At 45.0% G+C, this 13421-nt stretch overlaps 2 protein-coding genes across 2 annotated transcripts in view; both read left to right on the top strand.

Moving 5' to 3' along the window:
* Window positions 1-3703: 3703 nt before the first annotated feature.
* Window positions 3704-13421, top strand: part of LOC146830223 (uncharacterized) — a 136276-nt gene continuing 126558 nt past the window's right edge. The window contains exon 1 of the mRNA XM_085604435.1: window positions 3704-3832. The gene's annotated coding sequence lies outside the window, so the exon portion shown is untranslated. The remainder of the gene's footprint in view (window positions 3833-13421) is intronic.
* LOC146830224 (uncharacterized) overlaps window positions 3709-13421 on the top strand; it is a 37059-nt gene continuing 27346 nt past the window's right edge. Inside the window, exon 1 of the mRNA XM_085604436.1 lies at window positions 3709-3832. The gene's annotated coding sequence lies outside the window, so the exon portion shown is untranslated. The remainder of the gene's footprint in view (window positions 3833-13421) is intronic.

Below are 13421 nucleotides of genomic sequence, written 5' to 3'. Positions count from 1 at the left end.
TTTTGGGACATTTTAGAAGAGGCCAAGTAGTAGCCAATTGGCACACCTATCCGTAGGGTGCCCATACCATCTTTATGTTCACCTCACTTGGGGGGTGGGCATACCCTGACTCCTAACAGGCTACTATTCCCATCCTCAAGATGGCGGATAGTGAAAATTGAGGTCTACCTCGCCTGTCCCACCTGAGAGGTGGTACAGGGTGAAGGTAGACACACCTCCTGCTTTAACTAATTTTCCCGCCAGTCCTCCCGTCAAAAATGGAGCTGGACCGGCAGTCGCCATCTGCTTTTAACTTTTAAGAGAAGTTTGTAAATACCAATACCCATGTTCAAAAAACATAAGCAGCAATTTGTTGATGACATAGACTGACAGTTGACCCTCTGATTATGAAGCGCAATGAATGTGACAAGATAAATACAGAATTTAAAGGCATCTTTAGTTATTGCTTGGACATTCACACCCCACCAGCTCATGAGCGACCACAGGGTCGGGACCCACAGTTTGGGAAACATTGATATAGATGATCTCCTTCTTTAATAGTGGAGACAACATACAATGCAGTGGACTGGTGTGCTTCCAAGAGGAAGGCCTCATGGTTGCCTTGATTTCACTCATCTAAGTCTACCATATTTTGACTTGTTAAATTTGTGTCTCTGTAGCTGCTAGCAGAGAGACCCTCGTCAGTAAAATCTCTTACATAAGGATCGTTGCAGTCTTTTGTGGCCTCCCTGAGCCTCCCAAAGTAACACTCTGCCTCAGTTGCACGCTCTCCAGACTTATCAAAATGAACCACCCACTCGAGTGGCACAAGCTTGTCAGGCAAAACCCGCTAGAGCTTATCCTGACACACATTCACCTTGTTACCAGAGTTATCTTCCTAAATGTGCCCAGGGTAATAGATGCAGTTACTCTGTATGTCTCAACACCTCTCGGACCTAAAGTGGAATCCCCAATCCCGGCAAACGGCCTTCGCGGTCACTCTTGAAGCCTACTTAGAAGAACTTACTCTCTAAACAACCAACTCCATCTAGCCCTTTTTCCTTCTTCAACCTAAGGATAAGTGCTCTGTTCCAGGATCTTCGTGGCACGGATGTGCTGAAAGACTTGCCATGCTGAACTTCTGTTACCAAACATCAATATCAAATGTATTCTGAGACTGGTAAAGGCCATTTCTGTGGCCAAGATTTTCCTATTGTAGGCAACAAGAATATACCAGATTTCATGTTGCCCTCTATTGTCTTTGCTTTCGAAAATGAATGTCTCGAATTGCATCAAAATGACATCACTAATTGGCATAATGATCAGACTGTTGCCACAAGGAGTGTATGTCATTGTAAATCATGGGTAAGAGTATTAAAGGAGACAAGAATGCATGGGGGTGTTCCAGAAAAAGGCATTAGTGATGCCTCTTTGGGGGATACAGCTGGACCACTAGAGTTGACCAGAGTCTTATTGTAAATCTGCTTTAGATTTTCATGCAAGCCATAAAACAATGCTTTTCTTAAAGAGCATTTCCTACTTCAATCCAATTAAATATGTGGGACTTTTATAAAGCGGGAATGTATCAACAGGCAGTGTACAAGAGCGAGGTTTACAAAGAGGATGCAAAAGGGGCAGTGTCATGCACACTGGGGATGGGATGCGTAAGGGGGTTTACAGTGACAAATGAGAGGCTTGAGAGAATGGAATGCCAGTGAAGTAAGAGTTCCTATTTTCTGCTGTGGACTTGAATAGGGATGCAGAACAGGTATAGCAGAACAGCAAATGTGATTAGGATAGTGAGCAATGACATGGACTGCTGCACTGGAACATTACCATCCAAAGCCAAACACTGCTCAGGCGCCTCAGCCTACAATCGGCACTGCTTGCGGCCCGACAGCCCCCTTTCCTAGCCTGGACTGTATTTATTTATTATTTATTTATTTTAGAGTTTTATATAGCGCTAGCTAGAGCCGGAGGTATCAGAGCACTTTATATAAGGAAACAGCGTGTTAATAGTTACAGAAATGTCACATTAATTACGGACAAATTATAAATTTAATACAGGAGTTATTGGCAAGACGAGTGTCAGGATTAAAAAAGAATAGGGGGAGCTGGGAGTCCATTGAAAGGAGGCAGCGGCGGAGAGAAGGGCAAAACATATGTCCGAAGTCCGGCTGGGTAGGTGACGGCCAAAGCGGTGTGCCAGGGCCAATCTCCCCTATAGCTGTCGGTGCAGCTCCACCGGGAATCGGCCATGCGGTTCGGGCTCCGCCGGACGAGTTTCAAGATTCCAAAAGAACAGGGGGAGCTGGGAGACCAATTGGAAGGAGACAGCGGTGGAGAATAGGCGAGACGAATGTCTGAAGTAGATGGACTGTAGATGCTCTCTGATTCAGCCTGGCAGTTACTGAGGAGGCACTTATAATCAGGGCAACTGGAATTATGTGTCGGGGTGTTCCAAATTATGCAGCAGTGTTTACTAAATTGTGCAGCAAGAAAAAGGCAAAATGTGCAGCATAATGCAGCACAATTTTTGATAGTATTACTTCAATATTTTGTGCTTTTTACACATGGTAATACTGTCTGGGCAAATATTTCACTTCATTAGTAACACTTAAACAACCAAATACATACATAGAAACTGAAAGGTGACCAGTTAACCTTTGAGAATGGTCATCCAATGTGCGTGAACTCATATCACCACGTATCACCGTGTGTTTTGTAACTTTTGATCGTTTGAGCTAGAAACTTTTTTAAAATAAAATCTGCAGATTATGCAGCAGATGATGGAATATGAGGCAAGTCCTTCATTATGCAGAAAAAACCTGGAGCTGAAGAATCGCATAATTCCAGTGGTCTTGCTTACAACGGCATGGGTGAGTGTAGTAGAGCACTGAACTCATGAGTACAATTACCGTGGCAGTGTCATTGCTTGCTGTAACTTGTGTGGAAGTGTCACTTTACGTGTCACACATTTGGTAGTTGAATGTCACTCATAAGTACACTGAAACAATGGACATGTCACACATAAGCAACCTGAAAACTTGACAGGTATGACGTAAAAATAGAGGTCATACTGGTATAAACGACCCCGGTGGCAACCCTAGCTGATCCATAGCGAAGTCTGAAAACTATAACACGGTTTTTAACAAAGTGCCTCTTCTAATTAAACGTAACATATGTGTGCCCAAATTAAGTTAAAATGCCGATCCTTAAACTACAGGTTATTCGCAGTTATAATGTCAAAAGGTAAATATTGGAATTATTTATTCCTGCCTGCTCGGGTCTTGGGACCTCCCTGATGCATCTGTTCCTGTCCTCATCCATGTGCAGTGAGGGGGAACACTGGGGCCCGTGGTAGAACGAGACAGAGGCCCGAGGGAGGCGGTGATGCTGGGTATGGAGGGAAAGCACAGAGCAGGCAATGATCGCCTACATTAATTTCCATTCTGTGCTTTCCCAAATGTTGCCATGCACGTCCTGGTGACGTTTTAAATAAAGAATTTCGAACTCGGACTTCAGAAGAAGATCCTCTACTGTCACAGTTACTTTCGTTTCTTTCCGCACTAGAAGTGCATCAAGCAGCTCTTCCGGTCTGATGACGTCACTAGCGTGTCATTGGCCACGGCTCTCTATACTGCTGACGATAGGCCGTTCCCTTGAAACGTCTACTCCCACGAGTTACAAGGTCGAGGGACCCGGGCAAGTGACGCGTTTCCAGTTTCCATTTTACTTCCGGCAGTAGTCCTTGCTCATTAATGAAAACAAATTAATCAAGGACTGTGGGGGCCGCAGGACGGGCCTGGGACCTGATCTGAAGGTAACGGAGGAGTTCTGAATTGAAGGACAGGTGAGGAGCGGTGACCCGGTTGAAAAGCATTGGAATGGAGGGCTGTGGCGGGAGTATTTGTTGTTTATTGTGCTATCCTGTAACAGTATTCATTCACTCTCTTTCGGAGTGTCCAGCTGGCAGCGGTCACTAGGGTGTGTGGACAGAGCGCCTTTGAGTACACAGAGGCTAGGTCTCTGGTGGCTCTGTCTTTCCTGTTTCCGAGAGAATGCAAATATTTGAAAGGACACTTAAGGCAGCTACAGCAGGTATCACCTGATCATTTGTGCCTACACTTCTCCTTCCCCCCACGACACGGGATTGGGGGGCATAACTCAAAAAGATGTATAGCCCGAAGCCCCAAATTATACATTTGATTTTGAATTTCGGCCCTCCCTTACACTCAACATGGACCATTCCCCTTTTAACCCGCTGGGGGTTAGATCTGTGGTGTGTGTGCCTTCCTTACCTCGCCACCGATTCCCGCCTGTGTCCTATCATATTCTGACAGCTGAAGCACATGCAAGTGCTCGGGTAACTTTACCTTGCCCAGTCAGGGTGGCTCGTGTTTTTGAATTCAGCAACTGATGTGTTTGCTAAGCCGAACGTTCTCCTTCTATAATCTTATCTATCCGGCTAGTCGAGCTCCAAGGGTTGCTTACTGCCAGTGTCCTTTATTTGTTTTCATGCTTCAAGGGTTACCTACTGCCCATGCTCTTTATTAGGTCGAGCCTGGGCTGCGCATGCACTGCTGCGAGGCATGCAGTATTGGAGTAAGGTTTTGAAGCCCCACTCACTCTCCACCCATATTTTTAATTGGCTTTGTCATTGTCCTTCGTAAACGCTGGCTTCCAATTCGTTATTAGGCTTGTTAGTCCCTCCTTAGTACTGCCTGTCTGCATTTGCGGCATGGGCGCTTTTACAAAAAATAAAAACATCTGTTTGTCATCTTGACAAACAGATGCTTTTTTTTATCACAGCGCACCATGCCATGCTTTCACTTTAATGGTGACCACGCCCCTTTCTTTAGACGCTGCTTGTATAAAGAAAGGGGCGCGGCCTCCGTGAATGTGAAAGCGCGCATGGGCGCTAGTAAACACAAGCATTTGCAATGTAATAGGTCTCACATTTACGTGAGTTTAAGCTATTGGTATTGGAAATGACAATGCCTTTTATTTATGTTTTACAAACCAAAACATAAATAAAAGGCATTGTCATTTACAATCACATATGTGAGTACTCTTGTCAGAACTATGTCATTTTACTAGTGGCCTGCAAAGGGCTGAATAGGGCTATTCCACAATGATCAGTCTTTCCATACAAAGTTGCACATAAGAGAATACATGTTATTGATAATTTTTTCCATTTTGTACATGTTCATCATTTTCTATTTTTTAAGAATTTTTCTTTTTATAAAGTCTTAATTTGTAAAAATATACACATTTCTATTTAGAGATGTCAATGTGCAAAAATACCAACAAATGAATAGTAAACATTTCCTTTTTAACATGTGCAGGATATATTATTTACAAATAAAATACATGGAAAGACATATGTACATTCTGTTGATTCGTACCTATACCCCCAATAGAAACAAATGCTACCTCAAACAAACCATATTCTCACAAACAAAACAATCGCACACAAAAGAAATAAGTGGGAAAGAGAGCCTCTGTTCATTTGTATGATATACACCAATGATTATCAAGCAGACTGAATGAATCACAGTGTATCCACCTTGGTGTTCTCTTTGAGGGCTTTCCCATAATCTGGTCAACGTATGTTTCGGTGGATGTACATGACTACCATCTTCATCAGGACCACTCTTTCTATATATGTTCAGGTGAGTGGACGGGGGTCCTCTGTGGATAGGTCAAAAGATTGTTGATTAAATGCGAAAATAAGTGGACTGCCCTATATATGCCATTTTTATAATTTAATATAATAGGATCAAATTAAATCCTTAGGTGCAAGTATCGTGCATGTGCTCAAACCTCTTATCTAGGGAGTGCTTTCCCTCATGCTGGTAGGTTAGATTAGGTTTCTTTAGATTAAATCTGTATCCAGAGTGTTTCCCAAAGAGAAACAGAAGGATATATGGAAAACAGGACATGGAGCTAGGTGGTCCGAGTAGGATCAGTGAAGCTAGCAACTCTTATGCTAGATTTCTATGTTGGACATTTTATCTTTTTGAAACTCTGGCACATAACTAATGCAAAGCGGAGGACATCGTTGCCAATAAAAAGGGAAAGCATCAATTTCTTTCGACATTCATTGTCATTTACGATGCTAATAGCTCAAACTCACCTAAATGCGAGAACTATTTTGTTTTGATACTGGATGTAGCTGTATCTGAGGAGCCGGCGCACTACATTTTTATTTCATTCAGTTCACCTGCAAAGAAAATTGACAAATGTCTGCATGGTACTGGAGCAGAATGTGCACCTTAGCTGAGAGACCGCTCTGCTCCTATCTGCCTGCTTTAAGCAATGGGTACTTGTGAGGTGCACCAAGAAAAGGAGGAAACCAGGGCAGCTGCCTGGACCGGGATCTCTGACACTACTGATTCTAAATGATAATCAGAGCCTTTGCCTGATCTCCGATAAGTTAGTGAGTCCTGTAATTGGCCAGTCTCTTCTCAATAAAATTATATTTTTTAGCAATACATATATAATAATAAATTGTATTGGCAAGCAGTGGTAGCGTTACGTGTAAATGTGACCAACTTGAAGCAGGCCACTCGGGTCTCAATCAAGCTGAGCACCCCCAGCCCACCCAACCTCTGTGTGGATTACGTGATCTCTTGCAGCGTGGCCTGTTCGAACTTTAAAGACAACAAAAATTAGTCTGGCAGCACTGACTGCTCTCACGTGGGTCAGGGCGGTGCCTGGCCTGGTGTTTTTCTGGCAAGGCACCACCCATCCCCTGCGACCTCGCAGCATTCTCCGATTGACCCAAGGTGACATCTTTGATTTTTCGCCTGAGCTGCATGGCGTCTCGTCTAACACATACTCACCTCTCACAGTGCAGCTCTATGGAGAGTTTCTGCTGGCAGGATGTTTTTCCCTGCCCAAGTCCTCCTGGCCTCAGCAGTACCTGCACAAAGATGGGGGCACACAACGGAAGCAAAGCCTTTTTGATTTGATTATGCCGCAGGCTTGAGTCAGTCAGGTCTTGATTAGGCTTTTTGTGAAATTTTTGTTTTTGTCAGCGTAATCTTTGGCAACTATGTATTGCATGAAATGAACACTTTTTGGCATTTTGCATAAAGCAGAACTTTGCCTCATTTTTGCCTGATGTAAACTGGTTTGAGTAGAAAATGTCTACTCCAGAGATATCTTCTCCTTATACCAGTAACCCACCAGTACCTTGTGTGACAATACATGTAATGTCATGTGCACACCATCCTGCTGTATGCAGTAGTGTTTGTTGTGGTGCATAACAACCTTCCGATAGAAACTGTTAGCTTAAGATCTGGCTGTGCTAAATATTTCAGTAACTTTCATGGGCATTCCTCATTCACTTTCCTAAGTACTGTTTGCATGTAATTTGTGCAGCAAATGGTAACTGGTTTGAAGCAAATTCGTAGCTCTGCATTTTGATAAATGGTCTGTTGAGTTTACATTTCTCGGGTGTGTTGGGGCAACGATGATGTTGTGACATGTAAACACTGTAGTCCAATTTTCGTCTCTGGGTAATATTTTAATTTGTAAATTTATCCGGTTCCTAAAAAAGTGTAGGGGCAAAACTTTCTTAGGAGCCGGCCACTGGCACTATTGAAAGCTGGGGTTGACAAATACATGGACTGCAAATTCTTGTTTCTAACTTCATGGTTTCTGGTCATGGCTTCTCACCTCTATAAAGCGGTGTGGTCTTGGGCATTTGGCCTTCTTTTTTATATGTACTAATTTCTTTGCATAGAACCCTTTGGAGCACATGTATCCCGTAGATATTATATGGAATCTTAGACATTCAGCCTAGAGTTTTTGGTGCAGTATTATCATTAATATTGTGTGGAAACAGCCACCATTGCACACGCTGTATGCAATGCTACTCCGCCTTACTCGATGCCATACCACTCCACACAACTGCATTCCACTCTGCCACGCCACTACACTCAATGCCACTCCACGCAATATCACTCTGCTTTACACTATGGTACTCCACTCTATGCCACGCCACTCCATACAACTGCACTCCTCTCGATGCCACTCCACGCAACTGCACACCACTCCACTCAACTGCACTCTACGCCACTCTTTGCAGCGCCACTCCGCTCTACGCTGCACCACTCCATAACACTATACTCTACTTCCCTTTAGAACACTTCACACCATGCCTCTTTATACCAGTAACTGTTAGCCATACTAAATAGCCATACTAGTTTTTCACACCCACCAGCCTGTTTAATCTGTGGAGTCCACAGTCTAAATTAACTCAAGGAAGATTATAGATGCCTAGTGCTGCCTTTGTGCAGCTGGATAGAATGGTCCAGGTTAACCAGCTAATATCTGTAGGCTGTGCATTCAGATGGTTTGAGTGTTCTGTGCTTGTTAACATCATTGCCCATGTATGGCACCAATGCAGTGCTTGTCACAGGTCAGGCCTAAGGTGTGCAGCATAATTTCTATTTTGGCCCAGAAAGTCTGTGCTGGTGTGACCATCTGAGCTGCTTCACTCCGACTCCGAGGCAGATCCTCATCAAAAGGGACAAGTTTATGAACTCTTTACAAATTAACTTCATTAATGGCCGATACAGATTTTCTGGGGTTGGGAGCACCACCTCTGCATCACTCAACACTAGTGCAGCTCCACATCAGCACCACCTCAACATCACTCAGCACCATCACAATATCACTCAGCACATCACCACTCTAGCACCCCCTAAACACCACCGCTGCACTAACTCCGCACTAGTGCATCAGTGCAACAACGACTCGGTACTGCGGCAGCACCATCTCAGCATCCGTGCGGCACCACTTAAGCCACACTCAGCACCACCTCACCATTATTCAGCCACAGCACCACTATAGCACCACCTGACCACCACCGCAGTTTCAGCGCAGCATCACCTCAGCACAAGTGCAACACCACCTTACGCCAACTTCGCATCACTAAAGCGCAGCACCACTTTAGCACCAATCGGCGTCACTCTGCTCCACTTCAGCAGCACCACTTGAGCATCACTTAGCAGCACCTGAGGACCACCTCAGCATCAATCAGCACCAGCGCAGCAGCACCTCTCTCTCTCTAAAGCACATAAACACAATTTCATGCTCTCTCTTGTTTCTCTTTCTGTCACCCTATGTCCTTCCTGTGGGTGTCATTCTTACCCCATACACACACCCTCTTACCTCCGTGTTTCATTCTCCATCGCTGGCCTCAACGCATATCTATCTATCCAATCTATCCCTTGCAAAAGCAGCACTCCACACCAGCGTTCCTCATTAAGGCATTTATTCGAGTACAAAGGTGCACTGCCTCACAAACGTGTCTGTCTCCCCAACCATCAATGCCGACGCGTTTCGAAGGAATCTCCTTCTTCTTCAAAGGCTGGATGGAAAGTTATGTACACGCCTCCCATTTCACTTAAATTATGTGTTTCCACACCCCCCTGAATAGGAGGTCACATGGCCTGTGGAGCACTATGGGAGATGTAGTCTTATCAAACCAAGATGGTACTGTCCCTTCAGATTGTTGCAAGCCCGTTGATGGGCCTCGTGTGGCACTGTCCGTTTTAATCCCTCGCTGGTGTTCCGCGACGCGGTTCCGTTGAATACAAAAACCTGCGGCCCCCACTGATACTGGGGTGGTGCACGCTTGGCGGCAGGGCCGCCGCCTAATATCAACGCTCCAAACTTGCCCTTGCAAAAGCAGTACTCCACACCAGCGTTCCTCATCAAGGCATTTATTAGAGTACAAACGTGCACTGCCTCAGGAACGGGTCTCAGTCCCCCCATCCATCAATGCCGACGCGTTTCGAAGGAATCTCCTTCTTCTTCAAAGGCTGGATGGAAAGTTATGTACACGCCTCCCATTTCACTTAACTTGCGTGTTTCCACACCCCCCTGAATAGGAGGTCACATGGCCTGTGGACCACTAGGGGAGACGTAGTCTTATCAAACCAAGATGGTACTGTCCCTTCAGATTGTTGCAAGCCCGTTGATGGGCCTCGTGTGGCACTGTCCGTTTTAATCCCTCGCTGGTGTTCCGCAACGTGGTTCCGTTGAATACAAAAACCTGTGGCCCCCACTGATACTGGGGTATATATATATTACTTTATACAGATTTCACACTACCCACACAGTTTCTAATGTGTCCCATTGCCTTAAGTGCAGTCGTCTACACTCTGAATCCAGCACCTGTTGATTCTCCTCTGGTGTCCGTCTGCTGCTTGTGCTGTAATTCAGGTACTGTTTCCCGACCTCCACCCTCCTATTGTTTATGTCCTCCCCCCTCCCCCCCCAAACAAGCATTAGAATAGGTAGGAAGAAGTTGCCAGCATTGCACGGACAAAAAAACCTCCAGTATGTTAAGCAATACTCCGTCTGCAGTGCACCTCCCAATCTGTTGGTGCGTGCAGAAGTTATAGATAATGTGCTGCATGGCTAAACACTTATAAGTTCCCAAAGGCAAACACATAGATGAAATACATTATAATTTCAATGCCAATAGCTCCAACCCTCCCAAATGCGGACCTATTGCTTCGCAAATGTTTGTGACAGTATTACTTCAATATTTTGAAATTTTTACACATGGTAATACTGTCTATGCAAAGATTTCTCTTAACCAGTACCGGTTTAACAACCAAATACATTCATAAGCAAATGAAAAGTGACCAGTTAACCTTTGCGAAGAGTCCTCAACGCTTGCGAACACATATCGCCACGTTGTATAACTGTTGATTGAGCTAGAAACAATTTGCTTTTTGTTAAAATCTGCAGATTATGCATTATGTGGCAAATCCTTAATAATGTGGAAAAAAGCTGGGGCTGCAGAATCACACAATTCCTGTGGCCCTGCTTACAACGGCATGGGTGAGTGTAGCAGAGCACTGAACTCATGAGTGCAATTATCGAGGCGGTGTCATTGCTTGCTGTAACTTGTGTGAAAGTGTCATCTTAAGTGTCACACTTTGGCAGCGGAATGTCTCTCATGTACACTGAAACAATGGACATTTCACACCTAAGCAACTTGAAAACTTAACAGCTACCACATAACAAAGTGCCTCCGCTAATTAAACATGCCATTTGTGTGCCCAAATTAAGTTAAAATTTCGACCCTTTAAATACAGGTTATTTGCCCATTGTCCATGTGCAGTGAGGGGTGCAACAAGCTACCCAGCAGCAGCCCCTGGAGTGCTGGGGAGACTGGGGGCCAGGGGGGAACAAGGCAGGGGCCGAGGGAGGCGGTGCAGGTGGATATGTTATGTTATGTACTGGTCTAGAGTCAGATCTTCTGTTCATGTCTGCTGAAAGTCTTCAGGTCCGTGCTCTGCTGCTGAACCTGTAGCTTCTCAGTGCTCTGCTGCTGATCATGTATCCCCTCCGGTCAGTGCTCTACTGCTGATTCTGTAGCTCTGGTCAGTGCTGTGCTGCTTATCCTGTAGCTCCTCCTGTCAGTGCTCTGCTGCTGATCTTGTAGCTCCTCCTGTCAGTACTCTGCTGCTGATCCTGTAGCTCCCCAGGTTAGTACCCTGCTGCTGACCCTGTATTATCTTGTGTCCTAGTCATCCCGCAGGCAGACTCGCCTGCTTTATGTACATGGCTCCTGCATAGCTGCCAAGTGTTTTTATTGCTTCCCATGGTTTCCGTGTACTCAAGAGTGACAAGCTACTACCTATAGTGTGATACTTTCTCCGTAGTAAAATCAAGTAGCCGTATCGCTATGAAGAACTGAATATCCGGCATTACCGCCTTCTGTGCAATGATAAGCACTATAATGACTATATGGTCCATTCTAACCGCTTTAACCTCCATTGAATTTAGCCTGAACTAACCCAGTCCGTCCTAACTCCATTAACAGTATCAGAACAAGCTAGGCAGTGCCATGTTGTTGAAACCCTGTACACATCCATCACGTCTACTCCTGCTCAATCAGCTTTCACCTTGTTTATATCCATCCGAGCCAGCCCAGGCAGTTCAAAACCACTCTTGCTCCATTCCCAGAACCAGGGTGGCCGTGCCAGGTCCACTCTTGCTCTATTAACACCCATCAGAGCCAGCATGGTCCTGACCAGTCTCCGAATGAAAAAAACAAAAGGGGGAGAGGAGAGGTACTACTTTACAACAGTAGTTGGAGGTGGATACATCCTCCTTAGATAGTCTATAGACCATAAAGATCCACCCCGAGAACAGTTTATTTATGAATAAGTAACTTAAATGGCCTCCCGGGTCGAATGCGTTCTCCACAATGGTAGAGAGGAACACACCGTGTTGTTAAAATACCCCTCACACACCAAAAGGGCCCTTGGTGTCATGCTTCATCATAGGGGTCTTCCCGCCCCTCTACGGGATGGGGCGTGCTACTACCTACGACTATGTGGGAGCACCTTTTGGTCTGTGAGAAAAAGACTATGTGTTACGTGAGGGTCAGAGGTGGATAGGTATGTGGTGTTAAAAAAATACCCGGCTCGTCGGTTATAAAGAATTTTAAATGGACTTATGAGCTGGTACTAGTAAAAACAGGGGGGGCGGAGGTAAATATGCCTCAATGAGCTGTTCCTCCTTAGTCTGTCTACATGTTTCGAAGCTCCCCAAGCTTCTTCTTCAGGACTTGAAAGATCCCTGTCTACACTCACGAATGTACTATGTGATGCAAAATTATGCTAAGAATCATGAGAGATTGGGTGCATATCGACTCTCAATGCACCAGTTGGATACTTAATTAAGTATCATGAAAATTACTCTTCTGAAATAAAGAAGGGAGGCACATAAGTAATAACATTGCGACAGATAATAAAGCCAACCATGATACGCATGAATATGCCTGCAAAATAAGTGAAAATGAGTGATCTTGTATGTCTATATCATTGATCAGAGTGCAGTTCAATGGTGGCACGTACTGCTGTGATTAAGGAAGGAAAAAGCAACGCGCAGAGACACACAAACATTGAACATGAAGCACACACACTAATGCCAAAGGATCGGACTTGCGATCCCTAGGTGTATTAAGAATATCCTTTATTACTTAAAAAAGAAGAAAGGGTTAATGCCAGTGTCGCCAGGGCACTACGTATGAAAAAAAGGGGGGGGGGGGGAGGAAAAGCAAATTAAATGGAGGAAGGAAACCTACTCAAAAATGCGAGGTCAAATTGCCCCATGAACATTTAACGGGATGCCTGAATAGTCGACCTAAAAAGAAAAAGTCTTTGTGAAATGACCAAACACGGGAAATCGGGTGTGCCGTCAAAAGGTGACTGGGCAAGTCTCGTCAGCGGCTGTGCCGTACTCGCTGTTACTGGGATAGTTTCCCGTCGTCTTAGGTCTCCCCGCGGCTCCGATGGACAAGGAGTATAATGGGAGGGGGGGTATGTATATTGACATTGATTGGTGTTCCCGCCCTGGCATTGATTGGTGTTCCCGCCCTGGCGAGGAAAGTCGGAAGGCTA

This window comes from Triturus cristatus, chromosome 5_1, assembly GCF_964204655.1.
Source record: "Triturus cristatus chromosome 5_1, aTriCri1.1, whole genome shotgun sequence".
NCBI classification, from domain to species: domain Eukaryota; kingdom Metazoa; phylum Chordata; class Amphibia; order Caudata; family Salamandridae; genus Triturus; species Triturus cristatus.
Note: the sequence above shows the minus strand (reverse complement) of the source record. Positions and strands in the feature narration are given on the sequence as shown.